Source organism: Plecotus auritus (genome assembly GCF_963455305.1).
Source record: "Plecotus auritus genome assembly, chromosome: 4".
Taxonomy (NCBI): domain Eukaryota; kingdom Metazoa; phylum Chordata; class Mammalia; order Chiroptera; family Vespertilionidae; genus Plecotus; species Plecotus auritus.
In genome coordinates this window covers 19247510-19274336 of record NC_137775.1, presented here as the reverse complement: position 1 = coordinate 19274336, position 26827 = coordinate 19247510, and the positions used below count along the sequence as shown (strand labels likewise).

General features: G+C 39.2%; 1 protein-coding gene across 1 annotated transcript in view; it reads left to right on the top strand.

Annotated features, from left to right (window-relative positions):
- Positions 1-26827, top strand: part of THEMIS (thymocyte selection associated) — a gene marked incomplete at both ends in the record, with an annotated part of 119061 nt that overhangs the window by 64382 nt on the left and 27852 nt on the right. The window lies entirely within an intron of this gene.

The following is a 26827-nucleotide window of genomic DNA, read 5'->3' as shown; positions in this document are numbered from 1 at the left end:
AAGAGCTGTTCATTTTTTTCTAGGTAGAGTTGTTTTAATACTTCATCTAGGAAATGAGTGCACAAAAAACTCTCTTCTTCGGGGGAGGGGAGCAGTTACCAGTAGCATACATCTATAACACATGTCTTCATTTTGTTTTAAGTGCAGAAAGATGTAAAAATATCTTGGCAGAACTATGTGCAAGCATATGAGCATCTGCCCACATTCTGCCTATCTGAGAATTGTAATCTTTAACAGTTCTGTTGAAAAACAAAATCAATAAAATTGCAGACAGTATGAGATCATTACAGAATCAACAACTCCATAACCACTCTAAAGATTTTGGGAGAGGAGGGGTTGCAGCTTCATTTCTACTTGGAAGTTTTTGTCTTTTGAAAACTGCTGAGTGCCTGGAAAGCACTTGCCCTTACACCATGAAGCTTAGGTCCTTTATCTGGCCAGCAGTGACTCTATGGTGCGTGGAAGGAGTGCATTCTGGCCTGGCAGATGTGCTAGCAGCTTGGGGAAACAAAGCTATTAGTAAAACAAAGAGAGATGCTGTGTTTACTCCTTATACTCAGGAATGCTAGCTGCCTCAGGCTTCAAGTATTTTGGTAAAGAACTACTTTTAATTCTGCATTTCAAAGATTGCATCCTATTGTATACTGGGGAAATTCAGTAAGGATCTTCAAACTCATCTTCCGAAGAAGATAAAACCAACCAAAATTTTCTTTCCCGAAAAACAATTTTGAAGCAGTCATTGTGAATTAAACAACTGTTCCCAAATTATGTTGTTGAATAACATGCATCTGTTAATGTGGAGGGTATCTGGCTTCTCCTGTTAAATATATTTTTATTACTGAACTGAATGAAATGCTGTTTTGTTTTGTAGTGGTAAGTAGAAGAATGCTCCCACCCACAAGGTGTCCCTCCCTAAACCTTAAGAACCTTTGAATGTGTTACATTGGATGGCTAAATAGACTTTGCACATGTGCTTAAAATTAAGGACCATAAAATGAGGAGATAATCCTGGTATGTCCAAGTTAATCACGTGAGTCCTTAAGAGGACTTTTCCCAGTTGAGATCTGGATTAGAGAGATGTGACTACAGAGGAATCATCAGAGAAACGCAACATTGCTGACTTGGAAGATGAAGGAAAGGAGCATTGAGCCAAGGAATGGTAGATGATATCTAGAAACTAGAAAAGACAAAGAAACCTCTTACCTAGAGCTTCCAGAGTAGAATTCAGCTATGCTGACACCTTGATTTTAGCCAATGAGACTCCTGTAAGATTTCTGACTTACAGAACTCTTAAGATAATAAAGTTGTATTGTTTAAGGCACCAAGTTCATGTTATAGCAACAACAGAGAGTTAACATAGGACACAGAGTTGGGAGGAAGGTATAAGTAAAAATTTAGATGGAAAAATCTATATTTGTTAGAACTAGTTGGGTACAACTAAGTTCCAGGGACAATTGGAAGTAGGATTTGAACACAGCCAGAGTGGACCGTACTTTTCATCACAAATTGGTTTATTTTAACAGGCTAGTTTTATTCATATGAGGCACACTACTGCTGGCAGTTCCTGCATCTTATCCTATATAATAAAGAGGTGATATGCAAATTGACCATCACTCCAACACACAAGATGGCTGCCCCCATGTGGTCAAAGATGGCCGCCCCCATGTGGACACAAGATGGCCACCACAAGATGGTTGGCAGGGGAGGGCAGTTGGGAGGGACCAGGCCTGCAAGGGAGGGCAGTTGGGGGCGATCAGGCCTGCAGGGTAGGACAGTTGTGGGTGATTAGGCCAGCAGGGGAGGGCAGTTGGGGGCAACCAGGGCTGCAGGGGAGGGCAGTTGGGGGCAACCAGGTCAGCAAGGGAGGGCAGTTAGGGGTAATCAGGCCAGCAGGGGAGCAGTTAGGCCTCGATCAGGCTGGCAGGGGAGTGGTTAGGGGCCTAAACTGGCAGTTGGACATCCCCCAAAGGGTCCCAGATTGGAGAGGATGCAGGCCGAGCTGGTGGACACACCCGCCCCGTGCACGAATTTCGTGCACCGGGCCTCTAGTAGTTTCATAACCAGGGAAGAATATAATCTCTTTGTTTGATTCCAACTTAAAAAGAGAAAGACATTGTATCACATGTCTGTCTCCTGGTGCAATCAACTCATTGGCTGTCCCCAAAACAATCAAGATTGGTGAGGAAGGGAATGAGGACTGGTTGTCTCAAATAACAAATACAGGAATAGTATATGAAGATCTGGAGATATTGTCTATTACAATAGATGCCTGTTACAATAAAAAGGAAAGACTAAAAAAATCCTAAAGTACTAAGAAAGCATTCATAGAAAAATACGTTAAAAATTTTGAAAAATGCCTTTTGACAGAATGTCAGATGAAAATGGTGTGTTTTGTTAAGAGAGGAATTCATTAAACAGCAGTGCTATGTCTAGGCTACTGCTTGGAAAATTTCCAGTCTTCTCCCTATGATTCTCCTTTACTCTCTCATGACTACCACGCTCATAGCACATCTAGCACGAGCTGTGTGGGGTTTCCCCACACCAAGCGACTCTGCAACACCAGGTGGGTATCCTACAACGCAATTCTGACACTATCTACCAGCACATAGTGTCAGGTTCATTTAGGCTCAGTCCCACAAGTCTGCTCCCACCCTACTTCAGATGCTGTTCACAAGTATTAAGTACTCAGGTTACACACAACTTCTGTTGACTACAAATCAGAGGCTGCCATGACCCGCTCCTTGGATTCTATTAATTTGCTAGAGTGGCTCACAGAACTCAGGGAAATAATTGCTTTCATTCACTATTTTATTAAAGGACTAGTGGCCCAGTGCACAAAAATTCATGCACATTAAAAGGGAATTAATTAGAGGAAATATTTTAATATTGCTGTTTGCCTTTTCTCTATAATAGAAGTGTCAGAGATGAAAGAAAATTAGTAAAATGTATATGAAAATCTTCCTCCTATCAGAGTCTTGGGCATGCTGTGGGACCCAGAATCAAGTTCCTGCCCAACCGCGCACACCTTGAAATCGCGCGAGACCCAGATCTGGCCGGCCCCACCCCCACTGGGTGAGATCCAGACCCGGCTGGCCCCACCCCTGTCAAGCCCCACCAGGTGGAGGGCGCAGCCTCAGTTCCCCTGGCCTAGTGCTAGGTGAGGGGTGCAGCCTCAGGTCCCGCAGACTGGCACTGGACGGGGGGTGCAGCATCAGGTCCCCCGGCACATGCCGGGAGGGGGTGCAACCTCAGGTCCCCCGGCGCACCCTCAGGTCCCCCAGCCTGGCACCAGGGCAGGGGGCACGGCCTGAGGTCCCCCGGCCCTGCACCGGAGTGGGGAATGCACCTTGAGGTCCCCTGTCAAGCCCAACCAGGCGAGGGAGTGGCTTGAGGTCAACCATCAAGCCCCACTGGGTGGGGGGTGCAGCCTCAGGTCCCCCAGCACACCTTCAGGTCCCTCTGGCCCAAGGTGAAAGGCATGGCCTCAGGTCCCCCAGCCCAGCACCGGGGCAGGGGGTGTGCCTTGTGGTCCCCCGTAGCCCCGCTGGGCTGGGGGTGCAGCTGCAGGGCCCCTGCCCCCGGCTCCATGCAACCTCAGGTCCCTGTTGATTGCTTGTTATAGAAACCCCACCTCTGCTGTGGGCGCAGCCATTTGTAATGGCGTGATGGTCGATTTGCATATTACCGACTAAGTTGGTAATATGCAAATTGACCATCACGCCCTCGCACAAGATGGCTGCCCCCATGTGGTCACAAGATGGTCATACCCATGTCATCAAAAGATGGCAGCCCCCATGTGGTCACAAGGTGGCCACCACAAGATGGTCATCACAAGATGGCTGGCAGGGGAGGGCAGTTAGGGGCAACCAGGCCAGCAGGGGAGGGCAGTTGGGAGCTACTGGGCCTGCAGGGGAGGGAGGGAAGTTGGGGCAGTCAGGCCAGCAGGGGAGGGCAATTGGGGGGGGCCAGGCTGGCAAGGGAGGGCAGTTGGGGGCAACCGGGCCTGCAAGGGAGGGAGGGCAGTTGGGAGTGATCATGCCAGCAGGGGAGGGCAGTTAGGGGCAACCAGGTTGGCAGCGGAGGGCAATTAGGGGCGACTGGGCTGACAGGGGAGGGCTGTTGGGGGGGGGGGGACCAGGCCTGCAGGGGAGGGCAGTTAGAAGCGACCAGGCTGGCAGGGGAGGGCAGTTGGGGGCAATCAGGCCGGCAGGGGAGCAGTTACGCATAGATCAGGCTGGCAGGGGAGTGGTTAGGGGGTGATCAGGCTGGCAGGCAGAAACGGTTAGGAGCAATCAGGCAGGCAGGCAGGCGAGCGGTTGGGAGCCACCTGTTCCAGATTGTGAGAGGTATGTCCAACTGCCGGTTTAGGCCCGATCCCTGTGGGATCGACAGGGATCGGGCCTAAACCGGCATTCGGACATCCCCCAAGGGGTCCCAGATTGGAGAGGGTGCAGGCTGGACTAAGGGGCACCCCCCCCTCCAGTGCACAAATTTCGTGCACCAGGCCTCTAGTATAGGATATAATAAAGGGTACCTACCGATGAACAGTCAGGTGAAGAGATTCAGGAGATGAGCTCTGGAAGGGTTCTGAGTTCAGGGGTGTCTGTTCCCTGTCATGTTGGGATGTACCACTGTCCCAAGATGTGGATGTTTTCACCCCAGAAGCTCTCTAAACCCCATACTTTTGGGATTTTTGTGGAGACTTCCTCACATAGACATAATCAGTTATTAACTCCATTTCTAGTCGCTCTTCCCTCTATGGAGAATTGGATGGGCTGGGCTGAAAACTCCAAGCTTCTAATTATGGGTTAGTCTTTCTGATGACTAGCTCTCATCTAGGAGCCATCTAGGACCCCACCCAAAGCCTTCTCATTAAGACAAAAGGCCCTCCTATCACCCAGAAATTCCAACTGATTTAGAAGCCCTGTGTCAGGAACCAGAGTCAAAGATGAAACATTAGAACAAAGGATGCTCCTAAGGCTCTTATTACTTAGGAAATTACAACAAGCATTTCAGAGCTCTGCACCAAGTAGATACCAGTACATAGAATTTCTATTATCTCACAGTTAGTAAAATAAGGCTATTGCAATCTTGGACTAAATTTATACATGTAGGATTCCAGATCAACTTATTAATTCCTAATTGTTTCTTCACTGGGCCAACCCTACATGGATTCGTGTGTCTAGTTCTGAGTTCCACTTCTAAAGAATATTAATTAACTGAAATTTTTAGAGATGTTAAGCGTCAGTTTAAGATGTTAAATGTTGAAGAGCCATTTTTATCTGAGGACCTATTGAGGAAACAGAGGAATAGTCTAAACTTGAATGATTGGTACTCGATGACATTAGTTATTTTACACATTCAAAGAGATACTCGGTAGGCAAAGAGACCATTCTTATTTTTCATTACAAAACTGGTTGAAAATCAGGAGAGGATAATTTTGGTGCAATGTGTTGGAACAAATTTATTTTCCCAAAAAAAGGTTATAGCAGAATCTAAGAAAACCTAAGTTCAGTGATGTTTTGGGAGATTTCCTGCTGGGTTGAAAGTTTATCAGTCAATTGAGAAGGCTCTATAATTCTTTGTTTATGATTAGTTTCACCGAATTTAGTGTAGTAAATAAAGAACTATATTGTCCCTGAAATCACTTTAAAATGTCAAGGGTACTATATTTTATCTGTGTTTAGACCTCCTGACCTCCTCATTTTTAACAATTTTTCTTACCATGAAGATAAAAATCTGCTTACTAGTTAATTTTTTGGAATATAAATGGGAGCTCTGAATAATATACTTAAAAAGTCTTGCAGCCAACTATTTCTTATTATCACAATGTCATTCTTCCATATATTTCTTTTATATTTCTTCTGATATCTACATTAAAGCTCTTTTATGTATGCTTTTGAAGTGGTTGGATAGAACTTCTTTTTAATATTCTAAAGCCAGGAAGCTGCCATTGAAAATAAGCCTTTAAGATTTTGGATTGTATGAGGAATATTGCTTTAAATTCAGAGGACAATTTGTAAGGGTTATTCAGAGTTTAAATATTAAACTCGCTTAACTCATTACCTTATTACATATGCAGATGCTTCATTATATAAGTTTACTTTTGCCTTCCCAGTGGATTAGTAACTTTACTGCATCGTTTCTTGCACTGTTAAATAACAGGGCCAATATATGGGCTGTCAAAGAGTAAGAAACTAAATATACTCAGTCTTAGCCGAATTCACCTGCATCAGGTATCCATTGTCACTTATGAATCCTACAAGTTTATCTAAGAAGTTTAAGTTTAGAAGTTAAAAATACATAAGAGCAAGTTATAAGAACTAGGGTAAATAGAAATAATTATTTTCCAAGGTAAGATTGTCAACTTTCCTCTAGTTTTAGCAATCATCATATCTAATAAAGAGGGAATATGCTAATTAACCCTCATGCCATCACAAAGATGGTGGCACCCACAGCCAATAAGGAGGGAATATGCTAATTGACTGCCCCACCCTCAAAGATGGAGGCGCCCACAGCCAATAAGAAGGAAATATACTAATTGACTGCCACGCCCTCAAAGATGGCAGAGCTCACAGCCACAAGATGGTGGCACCCAGTCCCCTCAGCCCCGCTAGGGCGGCAGGCGCCCAGCCTCCAGAGTCCCCAAGTTCCCTCAGCCCCCCAGCCGCCCATGGCCTGCCCACGGTGCAAGCAAGCCTCAGATGTTGGCTGTCCAGCCTCCCAGGGCCGGCCTGAGGTGTAGGCAAGCCTTGAATGGCAGCTGCCCAGCCGCCCAGGGCTGCCCGAGGCTCAGGTAACCAGGGCCGGCCGAGACTTGCGCTGCCGGCAGTGGCAGCAGCAGAGGTGTGATGGGGCGTCGCCTTCCCCTGATCGCCCAGTCACCTCCCGCTCTGAGGGCTCCCGGACTGTGAGAGGGGGCAGGCCGGGCTGAGGGGCCCTCCCCCTCCAGTGCATGAATTTTCATGCACTGGGCCTCTAGTACCTAAATAAAAGAAAATCGATTGTAGTAGAAATTTCAGAATTGTAATGTGGATACGTTCAGGGACAGGTGAGAAGGGGAGATGGATATCAACAGAGATGATGGTGCATCTCAAGACCTATGACATTTTACACTGAAGGATCTTATTCTTGTTTTAAAAATATGATAACTTGGAGAATAATGTATGGAGTCTAAACAAAGGGATGAGAATATACCAAGGACCTCTCAAAAAAATTTAAACTTATGACAATGTAAAAATAGTATCTTTAAGATTTGTACTTTTTGATTCTTAATCAGATGAACACAATATTATGAAGTGACTACTAGTAAATAAATGAGGCTGGGACTAAATAGGAATCTTATAGGGTAGACTGTCCTCTGAGAGTTTCTATGTCAGAAGTAGTTTCAGAGAGTGTGAAACAACATCCTCACTGGAGTTCTTGCCTGTCATAAATATATGTGGCTACGCCTTCTGAGTGCCACACAGGAAAAATGTAACTTCTGTGTTCTGATGAAAGAGCCCATAACCAGATAGAAAAACAAACCTTTGGTTGAAAGATGAGATATTCCTCTCCTTCGGAGACTGCAACCGGGACCAGAAATCTTGCATTTCACTAACACTGTTTGGCCATTTAATGCCCAAGTGTCCATTTTGCTGCCAGAATTTCTAGATTTCTGTTGGACAAGAACACCCATAGGAGACATTAAGACCAAGAGCAAGGGAGGTGGTAATGGCAAGGTACCGTGAATTGAGCAGAAAACAAACCGTGTCCTAGAATCGGAGTGAGGGCTGGAAAAGGCAGAAGGAAAGCAATAGTTTCTGGGAGCTGCAGAGAGAACATTTCGCCAGCGATTGCTGGGTGCTAAGACTCACTTCTGATCTGGTGTGACAGTTAGAGTGGCTGAAAAGTGTTAAAGAAGCCCACGCTCCTGGGCTGCACCTAAACCTTCACAGCAGCGATTTTCAACCTTTTCATTTCATGGCACACATAAGCTAATCACTCACATTCTGCAGCACACCAAAAAATATATATTTTTGCTGACCTGACAAAAAATAGGTATAATTTTGATTCATTCACACTGAACGGCTATTGTTGTGTTGGCTATTGTCAGTTTTTGAAATTGCCAAATGCAGGGAAAAGAGGTCAGTGCCTCCAACTAAATAATCAGGTATTGCATGTTTTAAAAATTCTTGCAGCACACCAGTTGCCTCTTGTGCACACCTGTTAAAAATCACTGCTTTAGAGGATAATATTATATCCACTCATTTATTATCTATAAAATGTAGGCATGTCACACATAAATATGGTGTGTTTTTAATATGTTTTGTTAATCTGGTATAGTATAAAAACATGGGAGTATTTGGCTTTATAACCAACCATTATACTTCTGCAGACTGATATCTATCCACTCTTGCTGCATACTTTTGGTCTAACATAGAAAATATAAGTCTATTGCCCTATGATTAGAAAAAAAATTAATGTTTTAGCAATTTTCAAAGACCAAAAAAGGCTTTAAGTGGACATAAGCTAAAAACTGGGGTCTAAATCTAATAAGAAAATAAGGGGAACTTATTATTTTTTTTAATGTTAAAGAATTTCAACTGTGAGACACAATCTCAGCATATTTTCAGTAGATATTTGAGCTGTTCTTAGGGCAAGATACATACAGATTCATACATCACTGTTTTTAGTTGCCTGAGGTTTATAGTCTAGTAAATGACATGAACCAGTAAACAGCCAAGTAGGAGTAAGTGAAAAGATGGGAGGAGAGACCACAGGATGAATAAATGAAGTGCTGGGATGAAAATTAGCCAAACCAGAGTTCCAACTGAAACCTTGCAGGTAGAAATCTGTGCCCATTGGGAAGTACAGAATATATATAAATTCTTTTTTGTGTTTCTGGAAGTGGGAGAGTAATCATAACTTGTAAAATTTCACTTCAGGCATGACATGCAGTGCATTCATATTGCTAGCTGAAAAGGAATTGGTGAAAGAAAACATTAGAAAACATTGCCTGATTTTAAGGGTATTTAGACCAAAAAAATGAATAAGTTATCAAACTACTAATAAAGTACCCATTCCATTATCTCTAAAGAATTTATGTCCAAAGAACATTGTTTCTGTGGTGGGATAACTGAAGTACACTCCTACTTGGAAATGATTGGATAAACCAAAATTTTGGCCTTCTTTCAGGTTTCAACCAACTGACAATATTCTCACCAGAGAGTGAGGAAGGGCTGATGAAAATGTTATTTAATACTGTTCCTCACCTCTCTCTCCCATCTGTGGAGTCAAGAACTAAAATATCAACAATTATGAGATTATCTTATTTTCAGTGTTAGTATTACTTTCCAGCTTCAAAAAAAAATTTGAATTATTCCTGGCTGGTATGGCTCAGTTCCTTGAGCATTATCCCATGCACCAAAGGTACAGGTTCAATTTCAGGTCAGGGCATATACCCATATTACAGGTTTGATTCCTAGTCTGGTATGTACAGGAAGCAACAGAGAAGGCAGCTGATTGATGTTTCTCTCGCACATTGATGCTTTTCTCTCTTTCCCTTTCTTTAAAAAAACATCAATAAAAACAATTTAGTAAATAATATATATGAATTTAAAATATATATTTTCTCAATGGATTGGCAAAATGAGTGTATAAAATTTGGAGTAAATCATTTCATGTTAGATTTCAGGTTAGAACAGTTTTCACTTTCTTAAATGTCTATAACCTAGAAATCTCTGTTTAGAAATGACCAATTATAACAGAAGAATCAGCAGTTTCAGATGGTCAAGCACAGTACGGTTAAAGTGAGGGCACTTGAATTGCCAACTTCCAATAATCCCCATAACAATTTTAATGCCTAGAACCATTGAGTTGGATGTGGGCTCTCTAGATATTTAAGTACTGTTCTTTGAGTTCACTATCTTCAGTTTTGTTTTACAAATTTTTACAAATCTGCAGATTAGTTGGAGAAATCTAGAGGAGGTAAGTTCCAGCTGGCTTTGTATTTCCCAAAACTGGTTTGTCTGAGTTTCCCATTACTATGTTATCAGTTTTGAATTTATTTTAGAATAAAAACCTTGCCTAGAAATAAATCGGTAAGACACAAGCTATATATTGGAGCAAATAAGTTTTACTACAGCTATCTACTTTCTTGCAAGGCAACAATTACTTTTAACTCTTTTGGTGGTGTTTTCATTGATGTCAGATCTACAAACTTTTATGATTTACTTTCCAAACCAAATTTGCTGGGCAAATGTTAAAATGGAAAATGACTATAAGATGGTTATGAAAGAATGCATAAGGATAGGCTACCAAAAATCAGTATTTTTTTCAAATTTTGAAAAGCAGAAAATAAGAAAAAATTATCTTAAAAATAAAAGATAAAATGAACTTTGAACTTAAGAGGGTCCATAAACACTCTAAAATGTCATAGAGATAAAAAGGATTCAAACAAATGCATTATTTAAGGGCAAACTCTCAGCCAGCCTTTTACAGCAGTAAACCTTTCTTTGTTATACCTCATTCATAATCTAACTTCTGTGTGATTAACATGTCTCACAAAGACTCTACCCACTACTTAATTATCAAGATGCACTTCTACTAGGACAAGTTGTTTTTAGTTATTTTGTAAGACATGTTATTTGTTTAAGCATTTACCATGAACCAACTAATAGATAATTTTAAATCTGATGAGAAAAGAAAAAAAATAGAGAAAATCCTATTAGACTGAGGGCCATTGACCACAAAATTAGCCAAATAGAATAAATGTACATATTAAAGACCACAATAACTATGTAATATATTGTTATTTATGTAGATACAAAGTTGAAAAGGATCGATGGCAAAATTATGGAATTGCACAATATGCAAAAACCAAGAAATATCTGTTCTCCTAGTGTGAGAGATAAGAATGCAATTTTAATATGTGACATTATGCTTATTTATATCACAAAACATTATATACTCTTTGTTTTTAATGGAAGTTTGTTGCTTTTAAATGCTTCCCAACTCCTAACTAATGTTCAAAAAGTACACAATTGCCACTTAATGAAATGGGATAAAACCCAAAGCCAAGTAATGCCATTTTTATCAAAGGATGGGAAACGCCCTACCCAAGCTATTTTTCTCCTCATTGTCTCTGGTTCTGGCTTCTCCCCTGAGTTGTAATCATTTCTATGTTTTAAATCATATTAAACTGTTTCCCAGCCATATTCTCTCACATGGTTGTCAGGCATCCTGTCTTCAAAAACTATCCAAAGGTCTGTGATCCAGACTGGTCTGTCTTTTGTAATTAAAAAGCCACCAGCCCATTACTGACCACGATGACTGCTCCTAACTGAAACCACAGAAAGGGAAACTGTGGTTAAGGGGTACCACATACTATAAATGGTAAATAAACTTTTGTGAGAGAAAAAGATGAGACTGGAGAGTGTGTTGAAAGGATGGGGGAGAAAGTATGAAAGGAAAGGAGAAAGGAGGAATATTTTATCTTATTTTTCTCTAAATAAATTCCTTAGCAGTCCATGTGTTTTAAAAGTCTGCAAATGTGACAGTTTTAGGTAAGTTTTCCAGACTACTGGTTTTTAATACTTCTATGTGGAATATTCAATTTTTATGCAGCAAAACCTGTTAACCTTTTCATTTGTGCTTACTTTTATGGCTTTTAACCTTATCTCCATTCCATTGACTCAACAGGTTAATTCCATTCTAATATTTTAGAATTTGAATGTATATATATATACATATATATATATATATATGTATATATATATAGATTTAATATATACATATGTACAAACATAATATATATATATGAGTGTATGCATGTGAGAGAGTATATATATATTATATGTGTATACTTCATCTCATTTGAACCCTCCTTCCTTGTGATACAGGTAGTATCATCACCATGTTACCGTGAAGGCAGCTTGCCCAAGGTTCCAGGTTTGCAGCCGGTGCCAGGGCAGGCCTTTCTCCCTGCGCGTCTGCCCACCAGGCCCAGACACTTTATATGGTCCCCTGATGCCTCCTGGAAAGGGGGTATATGAATGTCTCTCACCTTTTCTGCTCTATTGTTTCTTGCATGGAATCCATGTGGTCATTTGATTATAATTTATATATTACAAATTTATAGGTTTTAAAAAGAATTATACCAACGTAAACTGAAAGGAACCTACCCTTCAAAACAAACAGGCTTTGAACCCCTAAACTTCCTACTAGCGGGAAGTAGGCTCAGAACACTACTTGTGTAAATTTAGGCCTTTTCTTAAGAAAAAGATGACTCAGAGGGTAGTTTCAAGGGTTCAGAGTTTTGGGCCAGCAGCCAAGAACAACTCTCAGGGAACATACTCCTTTTCTTATGAGCAAAGGTAAATGGCAACTTGTGCTCTCCTAGATCTGATTAATTTCAGACCAGTGACTTCTATGTTGCTTCCATTATTCCTGTTTATTGAAAAAAAAAAGATATTTTTACAATATTTTTATTGATTTCAGAGAGGGAAAGAGAGAGAGAGAATCATCAATGATGAGAGAGAATCATTGATTGGCTGCCTCCTGCACACCCCTGACTGGGGATTGAGCCTTGCAACCTGGGCATGTGCCCTGACCAAGAATCGAACCGTGATCTCCTGGTTCATGGGTCGATGCTCAATCACTGAGCCACACAGGCCGGTCTATTCCTGCTTTTTAATAGAAGTGTCTATTAGGGTGCTCCTGATCCTGTCTCCCCATTGTGTGTTGGGTAAGTCAGGGCATATAGCTTATTTCTCTATTTCATGGTCTTCAGATCAAGAAGAGGTTCTCTCCAACTCACCTCAACTTCACCGGAGTGCCAGGCATGTAGTAAGCCATCTGCAGGCCCAGAAGACATCACATGGAACTCTAGCCTACATGATTCATAGGATGGTGACGATCATAACATAATGTCGCTTTAAACCAGTAGCTTTTGGAGTGATTTGTCATGCAGAATAGATAACTGAGACACTCATATAAGAAAGACACTCTGTATAAGGACATAGGATTACATAGAATAAAAGATAATAGATTGGCTAATTGTAATTTTTTTCTGTCTTTGAACTTGAGCTAGTCTTAACTTTCTCTGGCAGTCAAATGCAAAGCCACCAATATTAGAGTCTTGTATAGTTGTTGCTATATTAATTATTATTCTTTAGGTTGTTTGGCTTCTTACCTAAGGTTGCTTTGACAAAATTGACAGTTTCAGCCACTTACAGATTTTAGCAGGGAAGAAGATACCAGATGTCATGTTTGTGAGGAAAATATCTATGATCTTCCTGCTGGTATTTAAAAATCTTTCAAAATCCTGTAGTGGAAGTTTATATTTGTAGCTATTTATCAGTAGCAGGAAAGAAGATAATTTTTTAAATACATGAAGTATTTTTAAGAGATCTCTGAGTATTTTTAACAGTGTGTTCATTTTAATGATACAAAATGGGATAAAGAGGCCCAAACATTTTCTAAAAATCTAATACTTCTTTTGGAAGTTTCTAGCATTAGAATTTGGCTTACTAGTCATGCAGAAATATATCAGGAGTATGTTATGATGATCAGAAACAGCTATTCTTTTATAAGTTGGCACTCCAAAAACATTCTGTAGATCTCAATGGCTCTACATTAGCCAAATTATATGAGACCACTATAAAAAGCTACATTCTTTGCCATGTTCCCTGAGGAAGTGCATTTCAAGCTAATGTTCTATTCCCTTGTCAGCAAAAATCTTGAGATTACCTCTAGCTTTTTAATTATTTTTCTATCCTCAAAATCATTCAAAAAGTAACTTACAGGCTTTGGGTACTTACGTTTGAATCAGCATATATTTATATACATGCAGACATTGAATTCTGGAACTTATCCTGTGCTATCAACTTGATTTAGCATAACTTCATTTTTATGCTAAGTAGATCATGACCGACAAAGCCAAGAGAAGTCTAATAAACAAGTTTTACTTCTTACAGAATAAGAATTTCTCCCCATGCTTTTAGTGAACTGCCTAAATATAAGATTGGACTTCTAAATCATGCACTAGAACTTCTTGCAGTTTTAGACTTCTCTGGGAATGTAAACATCATAATGACATTAGATTTTAAAGATATTGCTATGTTGTTGTTGTTGTTGTTGTTGTTGTTGTTGTTGTTGTTGTGTGTGTGTGTGTGTGTGTGTTTTAAGGCCATACGAATTAGAATCTGTTGGCAAGAATACTTAAGAGAAGACTGTGGTCACCCTAGCTGGTTTGGCTCAGTGGCTAGAGTGTCGGCCTGCGGACTGAGGGGTCCCAGGTTCAATTCCAGTCAAGGGCATGTACCTTGGTTGTGGGCACATCCCCAGTGTGTGTGTGGGGGGTGTGTGTGCTGGAGGCAGCTCATCGATGTTTCTAACTCTCTATCCCTCTCCCTCTCTGTAAAAAAAAAAAATCAATAAAATATTTTTTAAAAAGAGAGAGAGAGAAGACTGTGGTCTATGAAATGACAAAAACAGGAAATATTTGAGTGAATCTTGCTATATAAAATGACACATCACATTCAAGTTTTATTTTTCTAGAGAATAATTTCAAATGCTTAATCTTTAAGCAATTAAATTATTAAGAAAATGCTTTATTAGCTCAGATATAAGGATTCTTCCTTAAATATCCTCAGTGAGCAGATTAACACTTTTTTTTCCTGAAAAGAATGAACAAATGATATAAATAGAAAATTTACAGAATTACAAATGACCAATAAATATGTGAAACACTTCTTAATCTCACTAAAAATCAATAATATGCAAAATTCACCAGTAATGGACAAAAATAGGAGAAAAAAAACAAATAAAGGTTAAGAAGTTAAATAATCAGAATGTGAGGAAGCAGATTCTCTTATACGCTGTCTGAATGCTCTCTAACCTAGCAATCTCACTTATCACCACCCGTCTAAAAATTCCCCCATATCTGCGTGCATATAAGAAAAATCATTGTTACTGTGTTTCAAATGAAGACATGAAAGAACTATAGATGTCTATTAATAAAGGAATCATTATATATACTAAGAATACCCATACTATTGGGATTTTTAAAAGAATGACACAGATGTAGATGTATTGAAAAATAAGTGTCCAAGATATATTATTAAATGAAAAAAGTAAGTTTTAAACAAAATACACAGTTATTTAAAAAAATCACAAAAACACAAAACAGAATTATACATTTCTATATAATCATATATATATATTCTGATACATATATGTAGTGTGATATATACATACCATGCTGATTTCAGTGACGCTGGACAAATAGTGAAGTAAGGTATATTTATATATGTTTTGTAATTACACAAAAGTCAAAAGAATGGGGGAAAATCCATGGTGCAACTTTTGGGTTTAAACCATGCTTAGGTGAACCATAAATAATTATAAACGTACACAGTTCCAACTTTCAATGTGACATTAGTGATTGCTATAGAAATTAAAGGTAATTTTAAGGTCCTTTATCTAATGGAGCAGAAATGAACTCTTCTTAAGTCCAAAAAGTAAGTATGATTGGCAGTAGAAAGTAATGCGTGAGTGTATGGACTTAGTGACGGAGATGATATCGGCCTAGTAAGTTCCCGGGGGACATCAAAGAAGATATTGTTGAAACTCTTTATACACTGCCAAGCACATAAATGCTCAAGAATTGGTACCTATTTTTTCACTTATTCATAATAAATAAAAATAGCCTAGAAGTTTAAAACACTTCTTTAATTACCGATTAGGACAAAGTGAAGAAAGCCAAAGAGCACTAACTCAAACGTTTTACCCAATTTAATAGGATCCCTAAAACTTTTAGATGTATTTTAATCTGTTTCTTTCCTCATTAAACCTTTCATTTGAAGTGTAACTTTAAGAAGTCAAATAATTCTCTCAAATGTAATTAATGTTTCCATCTCCCTACTGAACCATAAGCTGACCAAAATTCAGAGAGCAACTTAATAAAGAAAAGTCTGCAAGATGAATTGGAAATGAATGCTGTATGATGTGTTTGAAACACTGTAATATTTACATTTTAGATTGAGCTCAACATTGTGCTGTTTAAGGTTAAAAATTCTTTGGGATTAGCCATCTGGTAAGCAAGAAAGATTCATTATGTGCCATAGGAGCTAAGACCAGGACTACCAAAAGGATTAGCAACTGTTAATGGAAAGAAAAGCCAATATGATGAATAAAAATGGTACTTTTACATTCATCATTGAGCTGTATGCAGGTAACTTTGTAGAACAAGCTGAGTAACTTAGGAACTTTTATTTAGAAACATTTTACTATTTTTGGAATTGATAAACTTCTGATCTGAGTAATAGTCTGAATACATAGATAATCTATACTAATAAAAGAGTAATATGCTAATTAGGGTGGACGTCTTCCTGACTCCATCCGGACGTCCATCCGGACAAAGCCACAGCGGCTATGAGGCCCGGGGCTCAGGCCTGGGACCCAGCAGTGGCAGCAGCAGCGGGGTGATGGGGGCAGCACCTTTCCCTGATTAGCCCGGTCGTCTCCTGCAGAGGGAGGCCAGGCTGCAGCTTAGGCCCGCTCCCCGTGGGACATCCCCTGAGGGCACCTGGACTGTGAGAGGGGGCAGGCCGGTCTGAGGGACACACACCCCCCCCCCCCCAGTACATGAATTTTCATGCACTGGGCCTCTAGTCTATATATATATAAAAGCCTAAGTGACCATTATGACTGAACGGTTGGTCGCTATGACGCACACTGACCACCAGGGGCAGACACTCAATGCAGAAACACAGTGTGGCATTTAAGTTAGAAGGGATGGAAGATGAATCTCCATCAGTGTGCTTCCACAGCGGGAGCACCGCTCAGCCAGAAGCTGGGCTTACGGCTGGTAAGCACAGCTATGGCGGCAGGAGCCTCTCCCACCTCTGCAGCTGTGCTACCGGGCTGCGGCAGGTGCAGTGGGGGCCAGGATGAGCGGCAGTGGAGCTGTGCCCGCCCTGGCTGGGGCTCCTCCCCAGCTGCCTGCCACTTCAGCTCTGCTACATCCTTCGGGGATCGGGCTGAAACCCGGCAGTTCGACATCCTCCGAGAGGTCCTGGATTGCAAGAGGGCGCAGGCCAGGCTGAGGGACCCCACCCATGCACGAATCCATGCACCTAACCTCTAGTTCAGCTGATAATTGTGTTGTGTGATTTTAATATCTAAATTTTAAAAGTGTTGTGTGATTTTAATATCTAAATTTTAAAAGTATAGTTAATACTGTTTGAAGATCTCTTTCACACATTGCCTTTCTTCTTTCACAAAAGGAAGTTCCCTCTTCTTTTTCTTTTTGGAGGAAGAGGCATACGTGTTTTAAAAGGAAGCAGTAATTAGTATCCTCATTCTATTGTTTGCGCTGGAAAGTATGGTTTCTTTTTAGGTAAGCCAACCCTCCCTTTAGACTGCAAAACTGATGATGAAGCAGAAATATTCACTCTTTGAAGTCAGAAGGAACAGCTTGCTGGGTTGACAGAGGCAAGTGGAGGAAAATGTGCATGGAGTTTTTAAAGAACCCAGAAACATAGCGTGGCATTTAAGTTAGAAGGGATGGAAGATGAATCTCTGGAATACAAATAATGTCAGTTAACATTTATTTTGCTCTGAAAACATACTTCTTTAATTAAATGAATGAAGCATCATATTCCTCCACCAATTTATAACCTGTAGGAATAAAAAAACCCACATTAAATAGCTTAGCTTAAAACTAAATAGATAATATTGTGTGTTTGTGTGCCTGTGTATACTATAGTTCAGAGAAAAAGATTGGAAGAGGAAATGGAAAGATGTACTCATGAACACTTGGGGGGGATCTATTCTAAACCATTAATAAATACTTAGCAATTTTTATATTGGACCTATTGAACATATTTTACATTTTTTGCTTATCTGAAGAAGAGAATTATTTTTCTTTTCCTTAAGTAGAATGGGAGAAAGGCTAACTCTATATCTAATAACCAATTATTTTACCAAAAAAAATCATTAAATTAAACATTTTAAAAACAAAAGTTTCCAAATGCTACTAAGTTCATGTTACATTCAATAAAACTGTTAATTACTGCATCCAGCGGACAAAAAAAAAAAAAGCTCCAAGGGATGCGTGAATTTCACATCGGGGATTCCCTGGTGGCCATCCCAAAGAAGTAAGCAGTCAGTGGCAGAGCTGACTGCAATGCAGTGGGCCCATTGGACAATGATTAAGAGTTTGTTAAAATTCTCATGGGCAGAAAATATTAAACAGTCATTTCAGCTGTTATGAGAGCAGGTGTTTTGAATTCTGGTTGCTGAATTTTGATCTGTTTGCTTCTACATTCGCCATTCAATAAAGCCTTGCTCTAGATTGATGGTCAATAAGGATTTTTTAAAATATTTTTTTATTGACTTCAGAGAGAGAAAGGGAGAGGGAGAGAGAGAAACATCAATGATAATAATCATCGATAGGCTGCCTCCTGCACACCTCCCACTGGGGACCGAGCCTGCAACCTGGGCATGTGCCCTGACTGAGAATCAAACCATGACCTCCTGGTTCATGGGTGACGTTCAACCACTGAGCACATTGGCCAGATAGTAAGGATTTATATAAGAATAATTTCAGTTTTTTCCAAGGATTACTGTAATGGTCAGTTAGCACATAAATATACGTAATACAATTCAATGTTGATTAAATTGCTTGAGTAATTCCTTACATTTGGCAGTACAACATTATCTTCATTATTTTGCAAATAATAGGTACAATAATTTGTAATTTATAGCTGAAATTGACTTTTATGCTTTGAAGCTAGAGTGCTATATAGTAAACTCCCCCATCCATTTTTCCTAGTTAGACAATTCATCTCAATTTGGGCTTTTATTGTTCTCTCTTCATCATCTCCTACACAGTTACAGTCATGGCATGATGAAACTCTGTTGCTTTGTGAAATAGTTCCCAGAAAATAGCCAACTGATACTATTGGTAGGAAGTAAGGAGACCTAAGAGAGCAGTGATTCTTATCTCTTGAATAGTTTTGTACATGATTTTGGCCTTGTGTTTGTAGAACCATTGAGTCTGAAGAGACCACTTACATTTTTTCCCCATTCTGCATTATTGGATTTTTAAGGAAGAAATTATGTGATATAATAGTATCCTTGACTGCAAATTCTAGAAAGTCTCAGGGGGTATTCCTTGAGAAAGCAAGGGTCTCTTGTAACAGGATTAGATTAATAGGACACTTGTAGTTTACATGAAGCTTTGAAAATCACAGTTAATGAGGTTTCCCTGGTGGTGGCCAATACAAATGGAGATGTCAGAACAAAATGAAGCATTAACTCCTACTCTAGTTGGGGGGTCTAATTTTATTAAAATGGGGAAGAAGAAAAGAGAGAGGGAACAAAGCAAACAACATTTATACTAATCTCTTCAGGAAAAGCAGAATTGGAATGACTTTTGGAAATTTTAAGTAAGAAATTAAAAAATATAAATACTCAAAAATTGAATGAGAGAATGTGAAAAGACAATACACACACTGTTATTGAGTCATAATGTGATTACCAATGTCTCCATTGCCTTTCGGGTAAAGCCAGCAAGCAACACCCTTCCTTGGGGCCTGACCTGGATCCCTACCAAGTGCATTATTTTAGGATATGGGGGTCTTAAGGAGTCAAGGGCAGATAAGGGAAGGTGTTAGTGGACTAGTGTCCCATTCAAACCCTCTCTAAAACTATTCTATTTTTTATACACTTAATAAGGAGTTTATTTTATATATTTTGCTAATCACAGAGTTCTCCTGCACACATACATTTTAAAGCCACTTTTACTTTTTAATGTTTGACTATTTCTTTAGTATTAATACTATCCCAAAATTAAAGGGAAGCTGCTGGAATAAAAAAGCCTCAAGTTTGAAAACTTTGACCAAATGAAAGGGAAAGACAAACTAATGTTTGGCAAATAACCATGAGAATATATATTGCAAATGGCTTTATTATTGATTTAGCGCCTTCCTCATAGGGGTTTTGTGAGTATTAAATGAGATAAAGCATGCATAATGCCATGTACCTAGTAAGCTCTCAGTAAGTGTAACCAATTGTAAGGGACTCTATCAGCCAATCTTAGGATAGAGATGATGTTACACATTACACACTTTCTTGTGTCTTTCTAAACTGGTGATAGATACCTTGATGCTTTCATTTATCCTTCCTTAATTAAACCTAATTAAACCAGCTTTTAAAAATATATTAGATTTGTCTATCATAATTTACCTCAGAATTATCTAATAGTGATATTATATGAGTTACAAGTGTGAGTGATATATGCAATTTTAAATTTCCTAGTAATCATATAAAATAAAATAAAAAACCCAGGGTGACATTAATTTGATTTATATGTTTTATGCTCCTATTTACAAAATATTATCAATTTGATTGATTTACATGTAATCAAAATGAAATTATTAATGAGACCATTTACATTCTTTATTTTCATTTTGAAAAATATAGTATGTCTATTTCATTTACACACATCTTAGTTCCACCTAGCCACACTTCAAACATTCAATAGCCACATGTGCCTAGTAGTTACATATTGGATATTGCAGATCTATATAAAGAGAGAATAAATTTAAGCTAAAGGAAGCTATCTCTGATTATGTATTTTCCATCACTTGCAAGTACATGAGGTAAATTTTTTATGGCTCTTAGCAGGTAGGGAGTGTAATAAAGTTAGGACAAATACTTTTTGCTTTTGTTTTTGTTTTAAAATCCCTTGTAATAATAACATCCCATTATGTAAAAGCCTAGTATTGCTCAGAAACACCTACCTCAGACAACAATCAATTCTTTTGGGTATTCAAAGTTAAATTTTGTTTTGGATCATGTTAATTAGCTAATCCAGTCACAATCACAACAGAGATCTTGATTTTGGTGATCCAATAAGGATATGTATATGAAAGCATTCTGTAAACTATGAAATACTATATAATACATAATAAGGCTCAGGAATATTTTAATAATCTAGGAAGTTTATTGGTTCATGTCCTTAAACTAAAATAACAATGTTCTTCCTTTCCTTTATAATGGATTTTTCCTTTACAAGTTATTCATGGAAGTCAGGCAAATTTTTGTCTTTCTCAAATTCTTAATTCTCAAATTCATAAATTAAAGAACAAAGCCAGTTTGGGACTGATTGAGAAAAGGGACACATTGAGAGTCAACATATGGATTCACTCTTCTCTCCACAAAGAAAACTTTAAGTCCTGAATAGTAACTACTCTGACTTGGCCCCAGAGCCTAGCTACTGTACAGCTGATTCCTGAAGAAGACGTGTAACAGGAATAAGAAGTAACCGGTATTGTTGTAACTCACTACAAATGGGTGATTGTTGATACCACAGCTAACTCGCTTAAGCTGACTGGTATAGTCTCTCTCTCTCTCTCTCTCTCTCTCCTCTCTCCTCTCTCCTCTCTCCTCTCTCCTTCTCCTTCTCCTTCTCCTTCTCCTTCTCCTTCTCCTTCTCCTTCTCCTTCTCCTTCTCCTTCTCCTTCTCCTTCTCCTTCTCCTTCTCCTTCTCCTTCTCCTTCTCCTTCTTCTCCTTCTCCTTCTCCTTCTCCTTCTCCTTCTCCTTCTCCTTCTCCTTCTCCTTCTTCTTCTTCTTCTTCTTCTTCTTCTTCTTCTTCTTCTCTAACTGAATGACTGAAATTATTTCTTTACTTATAAAGTACCTAAATATATTAGTGCCTTTAGAGTTGATCACATTTTAGTATATTTTTGTCTATTCAAGAATAAATTTATATATATTATCAAGGCTTAGATACATCATTAGAAACTCTGACAATAATTGTAGAATCCAGTAACATATTACACCATACATTATGGCTAATATGGCCACTAGCCATGTAGTGCTATTTAAATTTTAATTAGCTGAAATTATAAAGATAGTTTCGTAATTCAACTAGTCACAGTTCAAGTGCTCAATAGCCACGTGTGGCTAATGGCTAGTGTAATGGATAGCACAGATATAGAACATTTCTATCATCCCAGAAAGTGATATTGGAAAGCTCTGCTATGGAATAAGGAAGTGTTTTTTTTTTGACTTGCAGTACAGATATTTTTGATATCCAAATTTTCCTTTCTGAAATAAGGTGGTGATCATTATTTTATTATGATACTATTTTTTTATTGTTTTTGCCACAAAAAAACACAAATTTGCAGAAACATTCTAATGAGGGGAAAGTCGTATATTTTCCACCTAGCAGAAAAATAATTCAAGATTAATTGTAGTGGTATTTTCTATTAGGATATTTTAAAAAATGGATTAATGAGCAGGCACTTTTTGGAGTTCAAAGTGACATTACTGCACCCACATAAAAGCTAAACAATGAACCACTCTGCTAAAACTCACTTTTGAGTTAATTTGATTAGCATATTAAAATACCAGAATATACACTATCATTCTAAGCTTTATTTCATTAGCTAAATAAATGAGCTGTCATACTAGTAAATAGTTAATAATTAGGGAAAAATACTAGAGGGTGCAACTGACTGACAGAGGAGACAGAAGAGAAAAACCAAAAGCTTCATTTACAAGTGCCAGAATGTCTTCTGACATGTTTTTCCTAGACTTATCATTTTCATCTCTTTATTTTTATTATCATCTTATCAAAAGTAGCATTAGAGGCAATGGACATATACAGTAATAGTTTTTATCTTTTGTGCTGCTGCAAAAGTGACATTGATTAGTAACAACCTTAGGTTTGGTAAAATTTGTCTATGATTTTATAGTTGCATTTGTGTCATCAATATACAAGTTAATGAGATATTTGTCACTACCTTTTTAACCTGACAGCAGCTCTATACAATTATTCTTCCAAAGTCGTACAAATGAGAATCTAGTTGCATATTGATACTTTTAGATGTAGACTTTCAGAAAGTTAAATTAAACAGGGATGAAATGAAATTCTTAACTTGTTAAAGACAATGATGATAACACCTTTAAAAAAAGGTGGGGGAGGATTTTTTAATAATATACCTGGTTGTATTCTATGAATCCTTTTCTGTCTTTGAATGAGCTAGTGTTGCATATTTATTGTTAAAGTAAGATGAGAATATTGCTGATTTTCTGCTTTTACTTTGTGGAGAATATTTATGCAACATACAATTAAAAGTTACAGTAAGTTGACACCAAAGTTTAAAAAAAACACACACCTTTAAAAATATCTTATATGCCAGATGATGTCTTCCAGCATTCTATAAGGTGATGGAAAAAAAGATGTATGTTTTTGCCTCAGCTGGTTTGGCTCAGTGGATAGAGCATCAGCCTGTGGACTGAAGGGTCCCAAGTTCGATTCTGGTCAAGGGCACATACCTTGGTTGCAGGCCTCTCCCTGGCACGGACCCTGGTTGGAGCTTGTGCAGGAAGCAACCAATCAATGTATTTCTCTCACACTGATATTTCTCTCTGTCTTTCCCTCTCTCTTCCAGTCTCTCTAAATATCAATGGGAAAATATCCTCAGGTGAGGATTTTTTTAAAAAGTATGTTTTCATCCAAATGTGAAATGTTAAATATTTTGTGTTCTTTGACATCTCCATTGCTGTCATAGTAGAAATACAAAATTTGCTTATACTGGGAAGCCAAACTAACCAGTCCCTCATAATCACATTTAATTTTAAAAGTATTTAGGCCCCTTTTCTTTAGGGATTCAAAGCTTATCATGAGCTATAACCTCTAATTGTGTTGCCTGGGTCAGATTGGTGATGAGGATGGTAATGCCAGATACAGTTTAGGAGCATTATATGTTCCTGGAAGACGTGTTCTGTAGAGGCTGGCCATTTTGGAGAAAAGATGCCTTGCATATGAGAGGAGCAATATTTTTCTTCAAAGAATGTGTTACCAAACTAACAAGCTGTCATAATTTTTTTAAGGATGGGTTTTTTGAAAAGAATGGATAAAATAGAGCTTTAAGATAATTCTTAACCTGCCTCCTTGAAAAAAATTTTCCAATTAGTTGCAATAATTTTCTAGGAACATAACCCTACATATATATTTTATTATGAATATTACTAGAGGCCCGGTGCATGAAAATTGTGCATTTGGGGGGGGGGGTCCCTCAGCCTGGCCTGTACCCTCTCCAATCCGGGACCCCTCAGGGGATATCTGACTGCCTCTCACAATCTGCAATCTGGGACCACTGGCTCCTAACCACTCACCTGCCTGCCTGCGGAATCGCTTCTAACCCCTTTGCCTGCCTGCCTGACCACCCCTAACCACCTTTGCCTGCCTGATCACCCCTAACTACCTCTGCCTGCCTGCCTGCCTGATGGCCCCAAACTGCTCCCCTACCAGCCTGATCGCCCCTAACTGCTCCCCTGCTGGCCTGATCACCCCTAACTGCCTCTGCCTTGCCCCGCACCCAGGACCCAGGATTCTCTCCTCCAGCCAGTCACAGACATCCGGGACCTGGGCTTCCGTCCCTCCAGCCAGCCGCAGGCACCCAGTACCCGGGCAGGCTTCCCCCCAGGCCAGCCGCAGTCACAGGCATCCGGGACCGTGGGACGGGTGGTTTGTCCCTCTCCTGGGCTGCAGGTGTAGGCACAGCCATTGGCACCCAGGACTGTGGGGTGTGCGGCTTGTCCCTCTCCCAGGGAGCAGGCGCAGCCGCTGGTCCTGGGATTATGGGGCAGGAGGCTTGTCCCTCTCCCGGCCGCAGCCCCAGCCACTGGCACCTGGGACCACAGGGCGGGTGGCTTGTCCCTCTCCCCGGCCACAGCCTGGCTGGTCCCCATTCCTCTCTTGCAAGCTCATTTGTGCCTGGCTGGTCCCCATTCCTCTCTCCCCCGTGTTGAGTGTCTGAGCAGTTACAGCGTGATGACTTGAGGGCGTGACGACATGAGGCCGTGATGACCATTTGCATATTAGCTCTTTATAGAATGAACATTCCACAAACTATCAATAGATATAATTTATAAACATTTCACTAATTTGAATAGTTGCTGCCATTCACCATTCTTTCCTCATCTGCTTTTATTGTCTGCCCTGCCATCCTTCCCAAATCCCTAAAGCTGTATTGTGAATGTCCAGAATGTATTGCTTCCTTCTTTCTTCCTAATGTAGCCCTCCCCTTTTTGAAACCTTTGTCCCAAGCTCCAAGGTTATTTTACTATAGGTTTAATGTAATTTTCTTAATATTCATTATCAGTCTGGGAGATAGGCACATGACTCAAGGTTGGCGAAAGAGGTTGAAGGGAGGAAATTACAGTCCTTAGTTGAGGAAGAGATTTTCCTGTCTCCCAGGGGATGTGAACTAAGGAACATTTTACTGACTGCTGCTGTTAGCTATCTTGTGACCATGAGAGCAGTTGGCCAGTGGACAGAACTGACATCCTAAGAACAGCACAGTGGAGAGATAACAAGTGTCTGGGTCTATGACAGCATTATGTGGCCATAGAATCCTGAGTTGCAAATACATATACATTTCACCATGAGAATAATGTATTAAATATCAATTTGAAAATATTGTGTGTATTAAAGTTCATCTACATTAAAACAGCTGTTATGAGAATGTCCAGAAGCCTGCACACATGGTAGAAAAATTCTTCAACTCTCTTTACCTGAGTGTAGGAATACAACCCCTTTGTAGGTTGGGAAATGCTTGTATAATCCATGCTTTGTGAAACATTTAAATAATGGGAAGTGAGTACTGAGCAGTCTCTTTATCATATTTTAATTTTCCCATAAATTTCAAACAATGGCTTAAAATTATATCAGTAATTAGCCAATCTTAGAATAAACAGATTTTTCCGGTATCAAATCAAATAAGATCTAGTTTGACTATGTTTTGTGCCAATGTTACGGGACTCCAAACTCAAACTTTTATTAGGAGAACAGCTCTTGTAATAATGATATATTAACATCCTGGTTTAAAATTTGTGATCAGATGCAAATGAAATGGTATTGATAACTATGGAGTTGTTTTGTGTTTTCTGTTTTAGATTGACCATACAAAATACATTTTAAAGTATATAAAAATAAATACTTAAAATGCACATATGAAGAGGCAAGTTTTCATGTAGGCCAAGGCTATGACAAAAATTTATGCCTACCTCAAAAGAATGATATATAAGCCATAGTATTTCCTTGTTTTTCTCTCAGTCAAAGGTTAAAAAAAAATCAGCTAAAGGTAATTAGAGTAGTATGAATTAGGATAGGACAATAGTAATTTTTTTCTCCCTGTGAGACTAGTTGTTTCATTACAACCCAGGTTCAATATAGTTGGCTGACTGACACCTGGACAGAAGTGTGGTAATACCCCCTTAATAACAATTATTATAATGAAGCCATTATATACTTTTTCTATGTAGAACATTTCTCATAAGATGTCCTAGTGCTCTAGGAGATAGGGACCCTATATCATAAAGAAATGAGCAGAGGTTAGGAATGACTCTGTATTAGTATCTCCGGAATGATCAAGCGAAGTGCCTTTTTATTAATAGTTTGACCTACTCAAAACTCCAAATCTATTCCTACATTCTGTAAAACTCATGACATGGTGTTATAGTGGTCAGTGGAGCTGGCTGCAATTCTCCATGATGTATTGTGCTCTAATAAACTCCCAGTTCAGCTACATGTTCAGCATAGCAGAAGGCTTATTTTATAGCTTACACGTCATCTTCAATCTAGTAAGGTCCAGGCACATTTAGCCCTATGGCCCGGTAATGATTCATCAGAGTCTTATAGAATAAGATTATTTAATTGGAGTCTTAACCTTTTTTTCACAGATTCTCTGAAATGTCTATGGTTCTATCATAGTGCCTATTTCAGACTTACCTGTAGGTTTACTGCTTGCTATATGAAGGATG